The sequence below is a fragment of the Mchenga conophoros genome, linkage group LG8 (assembly GCF_057382185.1).
Source record: "Mchenga conophoros isolate Kocher_MC1m ecotype Shallow Benthic linkage group LG8, M_conophoros_male_GT1.1, whole genome shotgun sequence".
Lineage (NCBI taxonomy): Eukaryota > Metazoa > Chordata > Actinopteri > Cichliformes > Cichlidae > Mchenga > Mchenga conophoros.
The window spans coordinates 29,657,300-29,676,163 of record NC_140533.1 but is presented as its reverse complement, the minus strand read 5'-3'; the positions used below and the strand labels follow the sequence as shown (position 1 = coordinate 29,676,163).

General features: G+C 44.2%; 1 long non-coding RNA gene across 5 annotated transcripts in view; it reads left to right on the top strand.

The window, feature by feature from the left end:
• The first annotated feature begins 7,928 nt into the window (after nt 1–7,928).
• The window catches only part of LOC146569165 (uncharacterized), a 94,624-nt gene continuing 83,688 nt past the window's right edge, over nt 7,929–18,864 (top strand). For all 5 annotated transcript variants that reach the window (XR_014893691.1, XR_014893692.1, XR_014893693.1 and 2 more), the window contains exon 1: nt 7,929–8,503. This is a non-coding gene — a long non-coding RNA (uncharacterized LOC146569165). The remainder of the gene's footprint in view (nt 8,504–18,864) is intronic.

Below are 18,864 nucleotides of genomic sequence, written 5' to 3'. Positions count from 1 at the left end.
GACTGAGTGTTCCAGGGAAAAGTAATACAAAACACAAGACAAGACAAGGACATGAGGAGCTAAGCAGGGAAGATAAGGGAGAGGAGAGGAGAAAAAGTGCGACTGCCTTCGCAATTTTTATATATACAAGCTTATTTCAGATATACGAGCTTATTTCAGCTGTGCAGCTGAGCATTTTTACACAGGAGTCTGTGGGAGTGGAGCCTCTAGTGGCCATTAAAGGAACTGCAGTTCATTAACAACTTTCCTTGGGTGGTGTTTGTTCTTTGCTTATATGTGAACAGCTGATGCACACCTGCCAGGATGCTAACATGTAGCTGAAGCATCTGCTCCTGTCAGTCCGTGTGTTTTTTAAATGATGACAGCACTGATGGAGGCTTTCATGGGTAACTACACCCAAATCAGTCCGCACACACAGAAGCCATGAATCGGTGTTCCTTTGACACAAATCTTTATATTTGTGGTTAATTGTGTCCATTTGATGAACACGCACGTCTGTTCTGTCTGTTTTTAGCTGAATCTCATCGACCGCCGTAGAGGAGGCTGCACGTGCTGTCGCCGAGCTCTGCTCTCCTCTAAGAGGCAGAGATGAGGCCGTGAGCCGCTCAGCCCACTCGCTCAGACTAACCACGGTGCTTCGCCCTGTTACTACGCAACTACCTGCTGGAGTCTTTATATGAGAGCTCGGTCAGCAGGAGCGGTGGGAGGGGGCGTGCTGATGCATGTACAGTATGTATATCTGCAGAAGGAGCGTCAGTAATAAATAGATATAGAGATTAATGAAGGGAGGCACTGCACAGAGGCACAGGTCGAGTCTGTCGATGTGTTTTCAGGAGTAAGACGAGGATGGATGCAGCTGCAGCCTCTCGTTTAAGAAAGGACAAGCTGCATTCATGCTCGCGATAGGCAGACGGGAATAAAACAAAGGCAGAGTAAAGAGCAGGATGACTCCCACAGTTTGGGGCTCTTCACGTGGAACAGACGATGCTGAAAGAAGCGAGACAAAGCTGCAGAATGAGACGGAGACGACTCCCTCGCCGTCTTTGCGTGTGGTCAAAAGCTACGTGGTGATCACGAGTGAATACTCTGAAAATTGCAAAGGCGGTCGAGAAGAGAAGAAAAACAGACGTGTGTCTGTTATTGTGGCCGCTGCATGATAGGAACATGAGCAGAAACACACAGACTGAGCTCTCTGAAATGTGTGTGAGTGTTAGAAGCAACAGCCTCTTTTTCTCTAATGCAGATCCTGCTCGAGCTTTTACATCTGCAGACTTGTGAGGCTCAGAGTGACGGATGTGACGGCTGCGGCCGTTTTTCTCCCACAGTGGCTTCTCTGAAAATCTTTTTCATCATATACAAGATCTTAATGAGCTCTCAGACTGATGGTTTACTTCTGCTTCCTGGTTATTTACAAGTAAGACTTTTACAGATTAGGCTTAAAACTTTTTTATGAAACATACAGTCAGGTGACCCTGAATCCTCCCTTAGTTATGCAGCAATAGGTGTAGGCTGCTGGGCGATTCCCATGATGCACCGGGTGTTTCTTCTTCACTCACTTCCTCCCCTAACCCCAACCGGTCGCAGCAGATGGCCCCGCCCCTCCCTGAGCCTGGTCCTGCAGGAGGTTGCTTCCTGCTAAAAGGGAGTTTTTCCTTCCCACTGTCACCAAGTGCTTGCCTGTAGGGGGTTGTCTAATTTGGGGTTTCTCTGCATTATTGTAGGGCCTCTACCTTACAATATAAAGCACCTGGAGGTGACTGCTGTTGTGATTTGGTGCTATATGAATGAAACTGAATTTGGCCAACAGGTGGACGGCTGCAGCGTCTAGCCTCAGCCGACTGGAGTCCCTGAACTGGACCTGTGGACCACGTTTGTGCTGGTGTGACCAATAATATGGCTCCTATGAGGTTATTATAAAGCTCTTCTCTAAATATGGTCACGTCTTCTGTCTTCTTTGCCAGGGCTAATGGTGTGCTGCTTCGGTGTTGTAGAAAGGATTGTTCTGATAGTGATGTGCTTGTGCAGCTGATGATGTGTTTTCACCATTATTATGGCTTCAAAAAGACATAAGACAAGAATAACATGATACCGGTAATCCCTCTGCAACCATACAGTCAATACTCTGTAATTACCCATCAGCCTGAAACATTAAGTGCCACGGTGCAGCTACAAGCCCTGTCATCTAAACGAGCAGCTAAACTTGTCCAAAACAAAACCATTTAACTCAAACTCACAGCTACAGATTGTTTCATGGAGCGCTAATGAGAGCAGGGAGACATGTTAAGAGCTGAAACACATTAGAGGCAGATTTGTTTCAGTTCTCCAGCCTACGGTGGAAGATGAGGGCTGACGGAGGATTATGAGTCACGCTTGTGCATGGGGGTGAGAGGTGAGGATGATGATGCTGACGATGAGGCGTGGAGGGCGTGATTTAAGCAGACGGCTGTGATGGAAGCTGCCTGATCACCTCAAGGAGACGCCCACTCCTCTACGGACACACAGAATGCACTCGGTGTTTCTCCTTCACTCGCTTCCTCCCCTAACCCCAACCGGTCTCAGCAGATGGCCCCGCCCCTCCCTGAGCCTGGTCTGTTTGAAATGTCGGAGCCATGAAAACCAGGAACCGCAGCCGTTTAGTGAACCGCACTAATCTTAAATCCACGTGGCGCATTGAAAATATTAACCCCACTGTCATTTATTCAGTGATTCGTTGTCATTTAACAGGATCCACGATGTGAGAACGTCAGATTGGTGACCTGTGAATGCTTTTTATTGTTTCCCACCATCAGACCAAAGCTCACAGGTCGACGACTCATAAACACATTCATGCCTTAGCTTGGCACAGCTGTATATAGATATAAACAAGCCCAAATTAATGTCTGCTATCTTCAGAATAACAAAGGATCGCACTTTGTTTCCTGGGTGGAAAGCATCCTTCTTCATAAAGCAGTTGTTTGCAAATTAAATTGGCCGTCAGCTATAATCTCTTATTCTTCTCTACATAACAAAACTGCAGCTCATCTTTGAGGCCTTTTATCAGAGCTTAGAGACAAATACTGCAGACGCAGCCGCAGGCGTCTCGGTTTGTCAGAATCACAGTATTCAGCAAAATCTGGCTGCTTTTTGTTCCCCTGGCGGTGTTGTGCAGCTCCAGCAGGGGTGTAGCAGTATGAGGCACCGTTACATGGGCGTTCAGTGAACGTCTCCTTTGAGGATTTGTTGGGCTGGAGGAGGTTTGCCCGGATTGGAAGCTGTAATCCGTCTGAAGAATGGGATTTAGGAGACCATCCAGGTGCTACGAGGCTTAGACCGAGCCGCAGCGATGCAGATCAGGGTTCTGGCATCGACACCGGCCGAGTGTCGGTTTGTCTGTGTGATGGTGTGAGGGCGGAGAGGCCGTGATGCTGAAACGAGGCAGAATCACCAAAGAACCGGGTGTTTCGAAGGTCAAGTGACTCTTAAGATACAAAAGGACAAATCCTCCAATGAGAGTGACCAGCTTCCCTGTTGCCTCTGATTCAGTGACTGAGCGTGCACCAACCCCGAGGCGGTCTCCACTGCAGCTGATCACGAGCGAACGAGCAGCAGCCTCCGGGGCTGGAAAATGAAAGCGAACACCACAGCTCCTCTAATGCCCGGTCGAGCCTCCTAACTGCAGCTCTGCTTTTTGTTACGCACTCATTTGCAGTTTTAAAGTTTGGATTATTAGGGGCGTGGCTTCTTTGACTGACAGGTGGATGGGAACACGGGCAGTTGTAGCTGCAAGCTGTCTGACAGGCTTCACCTCAGCTAAATGGAGTCCCTGAGAAAGACCGTGTTTTACATTTCTGATAAATAATATGGCATCCTGTGTGAATAACTACACCAACAGTCCATCACCCGTGAGCCATACACACCTATGTGGATGAAGCTTGCTAGCAGAGCTCGCTGGTTAGCACCACCCTGTCCAATCACGGTGGCTCCTGCAGCCACAATGCCAACACTGATGCACGGAGTTCAGAAACCATCTGTGTTTGTGTCTGTGGGAGAGTCAAAGACAAACGTTCACCATCACACACAAACGCACTAACATCGTGATGTCGTGAAGTTTCCACAGCTTTGTGATTTTTAACTTAAAATGTGAAACAAGTTAAGAAGAGCTTCAATGAACGATCAGATCCTTTGAGATGAAAATATTTGAGTTCTTTTTGATTGATGTTTTTATTTATCCAAGAATATGTTGCACTACAGAAGCTGCTTCTCACTGAGCCTTTAAAACTGACTGCAGACATAAATACCATCTGCTGGGACGTGAAGGAGATGAACCGACTTCCTGTTACAGGCAAAAGACAGATATGTAATCTAATTTATGGTTATTTTAAGGCATTTCATCAAAAAATGACCAGCAGAGTTACTTTTATTGTCCTTATATGATCGTAACATTAACACGATACACTCATACATACACTCAGAGGACTCCAGTGAAATACAATAGTGCTCAACATATGACGGTGTCATGAGAGCGCGTGATCATGTGATGTGACAGTGATCTTACTAAGAACAAAGTGTCGTTGAAGAAAAACCGTAACTAACTGCCTGCAGCCAAACCATCTCCACTGCAGGGGCGTCAAATACCGCCATCGTGTCCGTTGTTGCGTCTCGGAGATAAGGTGGTGTTTGGCGTGCAGCAGCAGCAAAGACTGTACACGGAGGATGGAGATCGAGGGTGGATTCTGCTTGTTCTTTGTTTCAGTTTGTTTTCATCCACTCTTCGAAACGATCACGAATTGTTGTTAAATTACTCGATTCACTGCTGTGAACCTGCACGTTAACACGATCGAAGGCGTTCACGTCTATCATTCAGTCGACATTCGGCCCCTCCCCCACAGCCGTGAGCTCTGGGCAGTGACCACAAGTATGAGTTTGCTGACAAACTGCTGAACTGGTCTGTGGTTGAAGAGCAGATCTACTGGTCCTCTGAGGTGAACAGAGGAAGCTGAGGTAGTTTGGGCATTTGACTAGGATGCTTTCTACGCCCAACTCAGAGGAAACCCTGGTTAGACCAACAACTACCTCTAAAAGCATTTTCCTCAACGGGCCTGGAGCGCCTGGAGATGTCCCAGGAAAAACTGGCCGATGTTACCGGGGAAAGTCATGGATCAGTAGAAGAAAAAGGATGGATAGTGGAAAAATGAAGCTTACGTGACACTGAGCTGAATTTTAAAGAACACCTCACTAGAAGATGATCCGTCGTGACTTTAAAGAACTTTTAACCAAACAAACAGCTTTTCTCCATCAATGCAAACAATTCCAGTCTGGAGTTGTGTTTGAGCCTAGGACAGGGAAGAACAGGACAGAGTCGGTCATTCCCACCCACGGCCGAATAAGAATCACCAGAAGATGCAAACTCCACACAGATTCAAAGCTTGTTGCTGTGAGGTTGTGATTCGAACCATCACATTGAGCTGCCGCTCTGCTGCACATACAGCAGCAGAGAAGGGGGGAGGTGGAGACTGACGGCTGAAGAAAAAGATGTTCAACACAGACCGAAAACCACGCTCTGCTTTTAAACTCATTTAAAAATCTGATTGTTCCTCACTGAGGAGCTGCTGCAAGTTTCAAATAAAACCTTTTGCAGCCTGCTTTCATTCTGTGGGGTGTCACCAGCTGGCACAGCGGCTAAACCCCTCAAAGAACCAGTATGGGGTTAAATGGAAGCTATCTTTAGAACATTTTCACCACTTCACCTGCACTCAGGCAGTGCTGAGAACGAAGTGAAGCCATTAACCAGACTTCACTGACAAAAACAGTCATTTTAGAGTCCGGGGGGTGTTTGTTTCCTGCTGCCACAGTTCCTGTTTTAATTTGCAGGTTTGGATCCAGTGGGGCCACTTAGCAGCAACAAATTGATGAGAACAGGGATTTATGCCATTTCCATAACCAGTAATAAAATGTAAAGCACAAAGGTATAAACTGTCTCATTTATTTTTGTCGCGGTCAGGTGCATTCATAACGAGCAGGTATCCACGATGCAGTAAAAGTAAAAGCAAAATAATAATAAAAAGCTCAAATGTTTCCTCTTCTGCAGGGAAAAACCTTATTTCTACCTTTTACAAAAAGGGAAAACAAAATATTTGTTTAGCTAGCTACACTTTCCAGTTTGCAATTTAAATGTCACACATGACTGAAGCAGATGAGCCATAAAAAACTGTCCTCAGACTAAAAACTATCCTGATATATATGCAGACCTGCAGTGGTACTATTATGGAACCCAGGGGGACTCCTGCTAGCTAAAAGCTTATTGGTTCAAACCAGTGCTCCTCCCTTGTGTCAAATACTGTCCGTCTATCCAACCATGGATTATCTGCTGTTTATCTGGGTCTGCGTCACGGGGGCGGCAGTCTGAGCAGAAGTGAACAACTATGGCTTCAGGATTACCTGTGGGGGCACCGATAATCTCTCCAGCATCCCCTGGGTCTCCCCAGGGACTCCTTCTGGTATGACATGCCCAAAACAACTCATGTATGAGCCGTTCAGGAGGCAACATGTTCAGATGAACCACCTCAAGGGGTTCCTTTGAGTGTGAAGGAGTGTTGATGTCCCCTGATTTCCCTGGAAATGACAGAAGTCTTCAACCTTTCCCTGAGGCTGAGGCTGGTCCCAGGGGTCCTCTGGAGGAAGCTCATCTGCTCTGCTTATAAACAGTCTGATTCTGTTGGTCACTACACACAGCTTATGGCCACAGAACAGCTTTACTAGAACTCCTTCTATTGGGGCAACAACATAGAGTGCCACCAGGATGGACCCATGCCAACACTTTGTTCTTCAAGAGGGGAAATAGAAGACTTGCACTTTGCACACTCTGATTAACCTTATATGTTTTAAAGTATTAGAACCCCGAAAAGTTGATTCTGTTCATCTGGACGTTTTCAGTGGGAGAAACGTTTCGTCATTCATCCAGGTGACTCCTTCAGTCTCAGCTGACTGCAGGTTAAACAGCCTCCTTGACTCAAACCAGCGTTCTAATAAAGTGTTAGAAGATCAATCATTCACACAAGTAAGCATATAAAAACATTTAAAGTTCGATTTAAGCTTTGATTTGACTCAGCCACGCATTCTTCTCATGCACAGAGTATGTTATCTTGGTGACCTGCTAAATAAGTCTCAGCGACACCTCTCACTGCTGAATAGTGAATGCTGAAAGACGAGTGACTTTGCATACCGATGGCCTCCTTTAGTTGATGATGAAAATGCAGCACAGACAGGAAGTGTCCACGCTGCTCTCCTGGTCGTGGGTGTGGGAATGTCTTTTCCTTGCAGGCAGAGCCCAGCTGCACAGAAGAATCATGGAGGATTGTGGAAATACCTCCAAACTTTGCTAACTGCTGTTAAACCGCCTCGTGGGCTTTTCAGAGATTCTCTGGGATTTCTTTTTTGTTTTAGAAAAACAGATATCGAGAATACAGAGCAGAAATTCCAGCTGGTTTATTTCCCCTCCCGAGCTACTCGTCTTCAGTAAGTGCGCTGTGGCCGAGCGATGGCAGGAGTTTGCAGCACTTTCAGTGAATCTGCATATTTATGACAGTGAAGCAGCCTCCATTTCATGCCCGTGTGGCTTCAGAGTCCCTCCCCTGTATTTCATGTGCACAGCTCAGCCATGATAACATAACCTCACGGCTTCACGCCATCCCTCGCTTGATTTACACACACGGACCCATCTCCCTGTGTGACAGCGGCTCAGCCTGTAACCATATAATGGCCCATAACTGCCCGGCACAACTGGACTCTCACAATCATATTGGCTTTTATTTCTTCCAGCTGCTGGAGGTAAAGTGAGTAATGAGCTGTTTTATCCAGAAGGCACAACTCAGCAGCAGGGGAGGAGGAGGAGGAGGGATGTGCCATACAAACGCACTAAGTGCTCTGAAACTTAAGTAGTACAAGGAAAGCAGATTATCCTGTATTTTTAAGCAGAGTTATGCCACAGGGTAGCAAAAGGTTTGAGTGTAACCGACACTGAAAAAGTGAAAAGATCCTTTCGGTGAGGAGGAGAGAAGAAATCAAGCCAAGAATTTATATATGATTGTACAAACCTGCAAACAGAAAGGCCCCAGCCGGCCAGCGGAGTCAGACCTGGAGCTTCTTGGTGTGTGGGCGGGGTTTGTGTTGTCTGGTGATTCGAAATTGGCTGTAGGTGAATGTGGGTAAGAAAGGTTGTTGGTCCTGTGAGAGACTGTACCACGTCTCTCACTCTAGGACAGCCGGGACAAACTTCATCCCCGAACCGGATAACGAGGATGGACGGGTGGACAGGCGAACCTCTGTCTCAAAAAGTATCGAATGTGTCAATAAAAATAGTTAGAACTATGTGTTAGATCAAAATTAGTACAAAGGCAACATATGAAAGGACAAAATTGTGAAACCAAACAACAGCAGGAGATTGAGCGGCTGTAACCACAGGGTTTTGGTCTGTACCGTCAACTGGATGGAGCATGTCTGCAGAGAATGCCACTCAAGAATGCAGGTATGTGTGTTTTAATGACACGATTCAGGTGATACTTAGATACACAGTTGCTGTTAGCTGTTTACTGTTAGCTGTTAGCAGTTTGCTGTTAGCAGTTTGCTGTTAGCAGTTTACTATTAGCTGTTAGCAGTTTGCTGTTGGCTGTTTACTGTTAGCAGTTTGCTGTTAGCTGTTTACTGTTAGCTGTTAGCAGTTTGCTGTTTACTGTTAGCAGTTAGCTGTTTACTATTAGCTGTTAGCAGTTTGCTGTTAGCTGTTTACTGTTAGCTGTTAGCAGTTTGCTGTTTACTGTTAGCTGTTAGCAGTTAGCTGTTTACTATTAGCTGTTAGCAGTTTGCTGTTAGCTGTTTACTGTTAGCTGTTAGCATGTCACTTCTGTGACTTTTCTGTTTCCCAAAAATACTTTTGCTGTCATCTGAGATCTTTTCTTTTCTTTTTGTGAGCTTTTACTGTATTTTTTTCTATTTCTGTTGTGTTTTGTGTGCTTTCGCTGTATTTTTCTATTTACTGGTGTTTTCTTAAGTCGCAGTGTGTTTGACCTTTCAGGGCCACCGTACCTGCATATCTATTCCAATGTCATGCTTGCCTGTAGTCGTGACTGTATGGGAAAATGTATCTTTAAGAAACACAGCAGCTTGTCTGCTCAGGTTTCAAACAGTTGCAGAGCTTTGGTAAATGAAGGAGCGATGTAGCAAAGTGTTTCTCAGTTCCTCCACCTGCTCTTTGGAAAGTTGTGTCAGTATTTGGGGGAAACAAATCCATGTTAATATCACGTTTGCTGCTCAGCCTTATTGTGCATTTGCTCTGCCAGGAAAGCTAAATTTTCCTTGTTGAATTCTTATAGGCTTAAAATTTGATTTGCAGAATTTGACAGATACGCTGCATCTATCCATCCACCTATCATTCAGTTAGCAAAAAAGCTAACAGCCAGCTAAGCCATCTTTCACCTCTGGCGTCACTTCGTGTACCCGTCACTTTGTCACATGTCCGACTGCTCAGCGAAACACGACGCCAGCGAGGCACCTCGCCCGTGAAAAATCAGATATTCCATCTGCCGGCTCGTCAGAGCAGGTGGCACATGTAACCATTTAGTCAAGTCGACTGTCTACCCCGACAGTCGCCGTGGTGACAGCTAAACGTGCTGCAGAGCCAACATTAAAAGCCAGGGGACAGCTGACATCCCGCACATCCCGGTGTGTCGGTTTAAATATTCCTCGCGGTGCATCCGACTAAATCTTCCCCCTAATTGACAGAGCAGAGGATGTTTTCTGCCAGGCGCACTGACGGCTGGATGCAGCAGAGAGAGGGAGGGGGAGGCTCGAGGATCCACAGAAATAACTCCTCTGCTCACTGGCTCACTGTTACTTATGAACCAGTGATGTTATTTTACCTTACAGAATATGCCAGGGCTGTAAAACACGAGCAACGTCACCTTACATTCATTCAGACGCAGCGGCAATGTGTGCTGCCGAAGAACAGTACTGTTCCCTGCTGCAGTTTCTCTCACAGCAACTAGTTTTAACTTTCTAGTTTTACAGTTTAACATGGAAGTGAGAAAACACAGGGCAGCTTTCTGAGAATAACTTGGATGGACTTTGAATAAGGAATATGGATCATGGAGTAAATAAACCACTGTGGGCAGATCCGAAACAGACCCAGACTGGATCTGAACTGGATCCAGGCTTGATCACGTCTGAGCGTCATTCAGCAGCACACACTGCTGGGAGGAGTCTGAGAGAAACATGGTTTGTTACCACGGTAACTAACTCAGAGTTGTAGCTACACTGGCATTGTTTACTTTTTACTTAGTATTTTACTCCTCGTTGTTTTCTCAGGTTTAAGTCACAAAACTGGTTGTTTTGGTTTAAAGACACACTTTGCTTTAAGTACACAATGCCTGAAACAAGCTGCTTAAGCTCCTCCCACTTTAAGGTAATTTTCTTCTGATTGGGTGCCCCTCACAAACAGTTTGAACAGCAGTGTGTGTTTCTGAAATGCAGCCAGCTTAGATGAAAGTATCTGAGAATAAACATGATCTCAAAACCCTGAAGGATGATTCCTGAAGATATCCGATCAAACCGGTAAGAAAAGACTTCTAATGTGGCGAGAGAGGAGGTTGGAACAACCACAGTTTAAAGGATCTCAAATCCCTCTGCATGTATTTATGGGAGGGAGGGGGGGGCTCAGAGAAACTCAAAACAACAGAAAAAGTAAAGTTGTTTCAAAGCTGTGAGCAGTGTGGATGAGGCTGATCTCCAGGTTGTTGAAAACAGACTCAGAGCAAGTGCTACATTTTCAGGTTGCTTGGAGTGAAAAGCATTAAATGGCTCCAGGGACCGACTAACACTGAAAATGGTGTTGATTGGAAGGATTAGCCTTAGATGAAATAATCTCCCCTTAAAAACAGCTTACAGGCACACAGTGTGAGACAAATTAAAGTCCGCCCATCTGCTTTCTCTTGGTGAACAACTTGTCCAGCTTCACGTCCCTCCTGGCGTCGTTCCCTTTGCCCAAATAAAATGTCCTGTCTGTTTAACTCCAAATTTAAACCCCCAAAGATTTCAGACTTCCTGGTGACATTTTTCCTTTTGTCTGGCAGTGGAGCGTGACGTCTCTGATCAGACGCAGGTGAGTTTTTTAAATTAGTGTTTCGGAGATCATATCTTTGGATATGACACCAAAATGTTCAGTTCGGTGTGATATTTAAAGAGAAAAGCTGAAAAATCTGGCAACAGATCACACATGAAATGATGTGTTTGGCGTCATAAGCAGAGTCATTGATCACATTTGAACTGGAGATGAGGAGAACGTGTGCGGACCAATATCTCATTAAACGCTGGCAGATCCAGAGACCTTGTAGCTTCGACTGCAGTCATTTTAGCTTTTAAACACCAAAACATTTCTATTATGAGTTTGTAAATGTTTGACGTGCACGGAGACTTTAAGGGGAATTTTTAACATGTTAGTGGCGTTTACCTCTCAGAGAAGATGGTTGGTTCCCTGTATCGGAGAGACGTCCTGCTGTTATCAAAGCACGGACTCTGGAGAGGATTCTCACGCTGCAGCTGGGCAGCCGTTACCTGAAACCAGGAGAAAGTGTTTCTGAAGAAACATTAAAAAATAATCTTTAATGTTTTTCTCCTCGGGCAACAAGGCACATATCGCAAATGATGTGTACACTTCTAATACTCACAAATACCCCCACGTCATGACTGGTTTTTAACCGATACCACCTGTTGGCCTCTTCTACCTCCCAGTCAGTGCTGCACAAAGCTTTAAAACCCAAACCTGCGAAGTCAGAATGTATCAGTTACTTTATGAACAATTTGGTTCATTTTCAATTCATTTTCATTTTTAGCACCAAATCATAAAAACAGTCTTTACATTGTGAGGTACAGACCTTAAAATATAACAGAGAAAACCCCCAAAATCTTATGACCCCCTATGAGCAAGCACTTTGGTGACAGTAGGAAGGAAAAACTCCCTTTTACCAGGAAGAAACCTCTGGCAGAACCAGGCTCAGGGAGGGGCGGGGCCATCTGCTGTGATTGGTTGGGGTGAGAGAAGGAAGACAGGATGAAGACATGCTGTGGAAGAGAGACAGAGGTTAATAACAGATATGATTCAATGCAGAGAGGTCTGTTAACACATAGTGAGTGAAGAAGAAACACCCAGTGCATCATGGGAATCCCCCATTAGCAAAAAGGAAAGTTTGATCTTGTAGCTGTATTTTAGTCCAATTTTATTCGATGAGTAATTGTCTGGGTATCAGGTAATGTTGCTTTATCTCAGTTGGACACAAGGTGCCTTTGACAGCAGCACGAATCCCAGCATGTTATAGCAGCAGTGACAGGACAAAAACCTGTAATCTCTGTGGCCTCTAATATACTAATGTCAAAATGCATGCAGCATGTGACACCAACATGTGACAACAATGTAGATTTTCTGGCATCAGGACCCGAGGAAAGTGGTTGTTTGTTAAATCTGTGTGCGCCTGGTGTTTTCAGCCTCTTGATTTGCCTCAAACGTAAAAAGCTAGTTTCGAACAAACCTGCTGATTTTGTTGGAAGTTGTCTCCCGGTGCTCTTCGACCTCCTCCACCACAGCCACAGGCACAGGACAGATTTGTTTCCAGCACCAATCACCAAACTCAATTTCATGAAAATCAGTGGAGAACTGAGAAAAAGCTCCAACCTTGAGCCTGGTTTATTTTACTTTCCTTCTGTTTCTTTAGACATTATACAAAATATAATCTCAGAATTTGTCACAGCTAAACATGATGCATTTATTTTGATTCAGTTAACAGTTACAAACCCAATCATTTTCAGTTCAGTCTGCAGTCGAGGACAAAGAGACGCATTCAGAGCTGATGTTGGAAATGCTGGTGTTCAGTTTTACTTCATCTTAGCAGCTGGGACACACCGAGGCACTCACAGAACACAAAATGCATGGCTGACATTGAATTATGACATAAACATGTCAGACCTTTTGGTTCCACTTGTCAAACATGATGATTTGCTACATGACGGGAAACAGCTGATTTGGACTTTAGGGTCCTGGTTGCACATTTGAAGATGTCACCTTGGATACTGACGGCCACTTTTATGCAATTTGGGGGGAATTTAAATTAACAAGGAAAAGTGTTACCTGCTGATTGCTTTGAAAGAAAATGAGATGGTTCAGAGTTTAAGTTTGCTGGTGTAAGTGTCAGAGTAAAGTATATAAAAGATACCATTAGTTTCAGGACTGTTTTGGCTGCTTACACACATTACACATAACACTTTCTTAAAAGTAATGCAGTTCAGTACTTAATTACTCCAAGGAGAATGTATTTGCATTTCTCTGTAAAATGACCTGAAACAGTCTCATCGTTACCAGTTAACAGTATAAACCTACAGGCTACATCACACACACAACACAAACCTCTATCATAATGAGGACACACACAAAGATGAAAACACAGCATAAAGACACTCTGAAGCCATTGCCATGGTGATTCTGCTTTAGAAACATGAACAGGTAGAAACGGCGGCTCCAGCCTGACTGCTCATCGGTTTGTTACCTGTTGAAGTTCAGGGTCTGGCTTCTGGCGTCGGCACTCGCTCAGCTTCCACTCTGGGTTTGTGGCTAGCTTAGCGTTAGCATGCTGTCTGTGCAGATGCTTGCGCACAGCTGAAGTTGTGTTAGCAGCATAATGCAGCTGTTTCTGTCCATCGTGCTCTCGACCTTTTCATGTGACAGATATAACGGTAACGTCCATATCCACTGTAGACCGCGCCGCTTTTTCCTCCTCCAGCACACAAACTCAAATCACACGATTGTGGTGCAAGTGGAACCGATAAGTGGTATAGATACACAAGCAGATACCAACCGGTCTGCTAACACTCTCCAACCACCAAGCAGCAGTGAAAAAGTCAAAGCACACCAGAAACTGAGACCATTTGTCTTCAAAGTAAAAGTCATGCCTTACTGCTTTTACTTTGAAGGCAAACAGTCTCTGCTTCCAGTCGCACTCTTCACATTTTCACAGTTGGTTGGTAAGTAGTTGTCACATGTTTGCAGACCATTTGCAGACTACTGAGGACAGCAGCAATCTGTGAGCAACCAAAGCAGTGCAGCACATTTAACAACAGCAAACAACCTCCTGAAAACACTCGCCAAATAGTCACACATTTTTACCCAGCAACTGGTGGTTACCATGGAGTCCCTGACCGATCTATAGGCCTGTGTGACTGCGGCCTAACACTAACAAGGTATGGGTACAACGAGCAGACACAGATACCCGTTAATCAGTGGCAGTGATCAGGGCCATGCCAATAAAACACTGGAACTGCACTCGGCAAACAGACATTATAATATACGAGTCTACGAGGACTGATTCTTTTGGATATTAGAGGAAGTGCTGCTTTTGGCACAGTTTACCCTCGGAGGTTGCTGCTTCTTGACAATATCACGGTAACAGTTTGCATTAAGTAGAAGAGACGTGTTGTCAGTGACACATATCAGAAACAGATTTGTAAACCATATTTCTTTATTAAAGTTTAAGAAACTCCAAGCAGCATATTCATAAATAAAATAAGGGTCTCCCTTAGATGTACTGTGACAGTCTGTATGCTCTGACAGTTCATGTTTTCATCCTCTGTCGGGGTGTTGGAGTTCGAACATAAACAGGACACACGTAGGCCCTTATCGCCCCGCCCTCCCGGTCACTTCCTCATTGCTGACCAATCGTAACCTCGCTCTGTCCGTCCGTCACGTGGTGGAGCACAGTGCAAAAAGCAAGTTGGTTCACGACAGAGAAGCAACTACTGACACAGTAAGAAAACATCCATATAGAGTGTGTTCAGATGGGAGCTGCGTCAGAGTCGAGGACCGTCACGTTTCTGCGTGTCCGTTTACGCACAGGATGAAACACATGGCAGGTTTTACTTGGTGTCACCGGAGAATTGGTTTTCACACAGACACAGAACATTAGCGTTTCAGCAGAGCTCTAACAGAATCATGGTGAAACTGAATAATGAACATTTCTGCTTGGCAACAACGTAAATCTTCACAGTCACACGTTAAACTTTTTCTTCCCAGTTCAATGACTCAGATTTAATACAGCTATGAAAAACAAACCTTGGTCCTATGATCTGAGTGATTCGGCACAGTGCTTTTACAGTTACATTTCTCAAGTGATCAAGAATTAGGAGCATGAATGAACAGCAACAGAACCAAGTATTTTATCCACACTCTAAGGTGTTACGTGAGAGCGGTACTGCGTGTATGCGTAGTCGGGGACAAACTGTAAATGTTACCTTTAACCTGTCATTGATAAGAGCCATAACATGCTTTTGCATGGTGCGAAACAAAGAAGTACATCGGCTTGTCATTGGTGTTGGAAGAATTTATTCCTAAATCTCTGTGTTTTGTGGTTGAGTCTTTAACAGACCACTGGATTCAATCAGCCACAACATTAAAGCCACCTGTTCAACAGCTTTGGCTTTTGGGCAGTGGACCCATACTGGGGTTTCCGGTGGTATCGAGGACGTAGATCAGATTTGTTCTGGACCGTTTTTCTAAATTTTGATCTGGGTCAACACCTCGGTGTGAACACTGAAAAATACTGGACAAATAGGCTTTGTTGGGGATGTTTCCAAGAGTTTACGAGGTCACATTTTTTCCTCGGGTTGTAATTGTTGGATGTGTTGTGGTTTAGTAGCAAACCTATCTGAATTAATAAAGAATGTTTTTATTATTCTGGTGTCAAATTGTTTGCTTGAAAAGCAAAAAGCTCTGAAGGATTTTTTTCATTTGCAGAAACTTCAGAGTTGAGCTTAATATGATGGAGACTGCTGCCGTTGGGGGGCACCCTTAAGGAGACATTAGGGAGTGTGCTTGCTCTGCACACAGTGATAAAAGCATCATCTACTTCACTCCAGGCTTCGAGGGCCGGTGTCCTGCAGGGTTTAGATGTGTCCTTGATCCAACACAGATGATTTAAATGGCTAAATGACCTCCTCAACATGTCTTGAAGTTCTCCAGAGGCCTGATAATGAACTAATCATCTGAGTCAGGTGTGTTGACCCAGGATGAAATCTAAAACCTGCAGGACACCGGCCCTCGAGGCCTGGAGTTCCCCACCCCTGGTCATCTTTTCTAAGGGACTGCCCAAAAACAACTCGCTGTTAGAAGGCTTCAGCTCCAGTATTTCTGCTGTCTGACTGTCTGTCTGTAAGAATAGAGTGGACATACATGATATGGACACTTAAAAATCTTTCAGTCTGGGTTTCCCCAGTGTGGAAGAAGTGCTGTGCGACAGAACCGGACAGTAAAACCTCCACAGAACGCTCGTGTCTGTAGTTTAAGGAACGAGTTAATCTGCCGCCTGTCCAACAACCACAAACCTACCAACAACACAAGATTCGATGTCCGATCTACAGTTTTGGAACTAAAGCTCTTCATTCTGACAAGTTAAGGTTCCTCAGTTTCCTCTGCCCACGTACACGTTCTATAAATGGAGAGATGAGCGGGTCTGCGTTTTGCTGCTAATGTCCTGAAAACTGTGTGTGATCAACATAGATCCGAACAGCCAGCGTCAGGCTAATGTAAATGAAGTCGACAGTCATTAGGCCCATAGATGCACGTTAACCGTGCTTGTAAAAGCAAAAAGGTGGGGGTGATATGGTCGTTTTATATATTTCTGTTGTTAAATACTTTTACCATAAATGTTCCTCTCACAGTATCCTATAGAGAAAATACTATCCAGTGTTTAGCAAATATATTTAACTTCCCTCTGTTTTACAAGCAGTTGAGGTATGGCACCTGCAGAACGGCCATCATCATGAGCCTCTGTCTGCACTTTGGGTAATGACGCCCTCTGTCATCCCTGCAGGTGATAATGGATCTCATTAGGAATGACTTGTGGAAATACGATGCCTCTCTGAGTCACTCTCTCACTCCTCGTTAGAATAACTGCACTGCTTTGCAAGACGAAACTTGCGTACGAGAGCGTGACGTAAAATTCTCGAGTATAAAAATTAAAGACATATATATTTAGTACCTTTATATTTTTTCTTAAGGTTAAGGCTGCGTTCACACCGACCGCTGTTGGAACTCGGCCGAGCTTCGATATTTGGCCACAAACGAAGCATTACGACTGCCTGAAAACAAAAGTGTCGGCCCTCCTTTAGGAACTCTGTGGGAGCGGTTAGTAAGAGTAAGGATGGAAAGGCGAATACGTTTGATCTGTCACAACTTTTCTTGTGTTTCAGGTCTGTAATTTCAGACTTTCAGACTTCGACTGTTGTCGAAGTTTGTTTGAATAAATTAATAACCATCAATCGTTCTGGCACCAATTTGAATCTGACACTTCCTTCAAATACAAACAGAAGCTCAAAAATATCAAATAAAATGAATACCAGGCTGGCTGATACTCTGGACCGTTTCTGGTTTTTTGTATATATTTGGCTAACAAGAGGGTCTGTCTCAGAGTTGGGAAGCATGCCAGTACTTGTTTTAAATTGGTGCCAACTTTTCATTAGTCTAAAAGCATCTGGACAGAGTTTCATAGAAAAAGACTGTAACTGATTTTCACTGGTTTGCTGGTGGTGCGATGAAGAAGACGAACTCTAAAACTATTCATCATTTAGAAGGTGCAAGCATCTCTCTGAAACCCAGAACAAGTGTTTTTGTGTTCCTGATTTCCTCATCTCGAAGTCGGGTTGGTTTCTGTTTGATGTCTAAAGGTCTGTGGTTCATCCAACCCTAAACATGTTCATTTCTTTCCACAGCTTAAAATACAGAAGCAATTCTCGTAATTTTGAAGCTTTAACGTGACCCAGAAAAGGTTTTTGTAGTAAGTGGTTAAACGGGACTACAGAAACTGTTGGGAGATTTCATCACGTCGAACGCGCGACTGCATTTACAGTTCAAAAATATGATATTTGACTTTAAGACTAAGACCTGTACCGCGTGGGTAGGGAGCCACGGTTCTACACCCTGTCGTGTTCCACAAAGAGGCCAGGCTTGCATGACTGCATCATCGTTTGACCTAAAGACAGCGGTCGGTGCGCTCGCAGCCGTACGTACTCTTCTTCGCTCATTTGCTCGTCACAAACAGACTCTCACCTGGACAGTACTGACGCCAAATAAAAACTCGCTATAAAAACAAACCATTGAGCTGTGTGTAAAATATGAACCCAATAAAAACCCGCTTGTTCCCCCTCAGTGTTTGAATGAACATCATTTACAGTCAACGTAAGAAAAGAATGTAGACTTTTGCTTGGAAAAAACTATGTATATTATATATTTAATACAAATGGGGAAAAAACAAAGAGTGATTTTTTTTTGTCCGATGCTGAAGATATATATAGGGTTGGTACAGAGGTGCATAACAGTAGGTGTCCACCACTAAAAATGTCCCTACAGCGGTGCATCATGGGTAGTCGTTTACATCAATGAGTTGTGGAAAGACATCGTTTAATTTCGGCACTTAGAAAACAATCACAATGAATTTCGCGTCATTGTTTAATTGAACAAAATTTACAAAGCCATTCAAACAGTCATAACTTTTTCATCAATGTTTATATTTTTTTTTATCTCATTTTGTTTGTTTTTATAACTCAACTTCAAAAATTGAGAATATTCAAAATACACTTTAACCTCACTTCGTTCTCTTGGTATTTACAGATATGTACACGAGAAAAATTACACCCTCCAGCCCGCCGCCCGCTTTTTGTTGTTTTTTGTTAGATTTTTCGTGTGTGTGTTTCTGAACAGATAGTGAGATACAAAATCTTTTTACTTTGTACATATATGTTTTTTTCCTCTATAATAATTTTCCTCTAGGGTTCCCCAACCCGCCTCGCATCCGAACC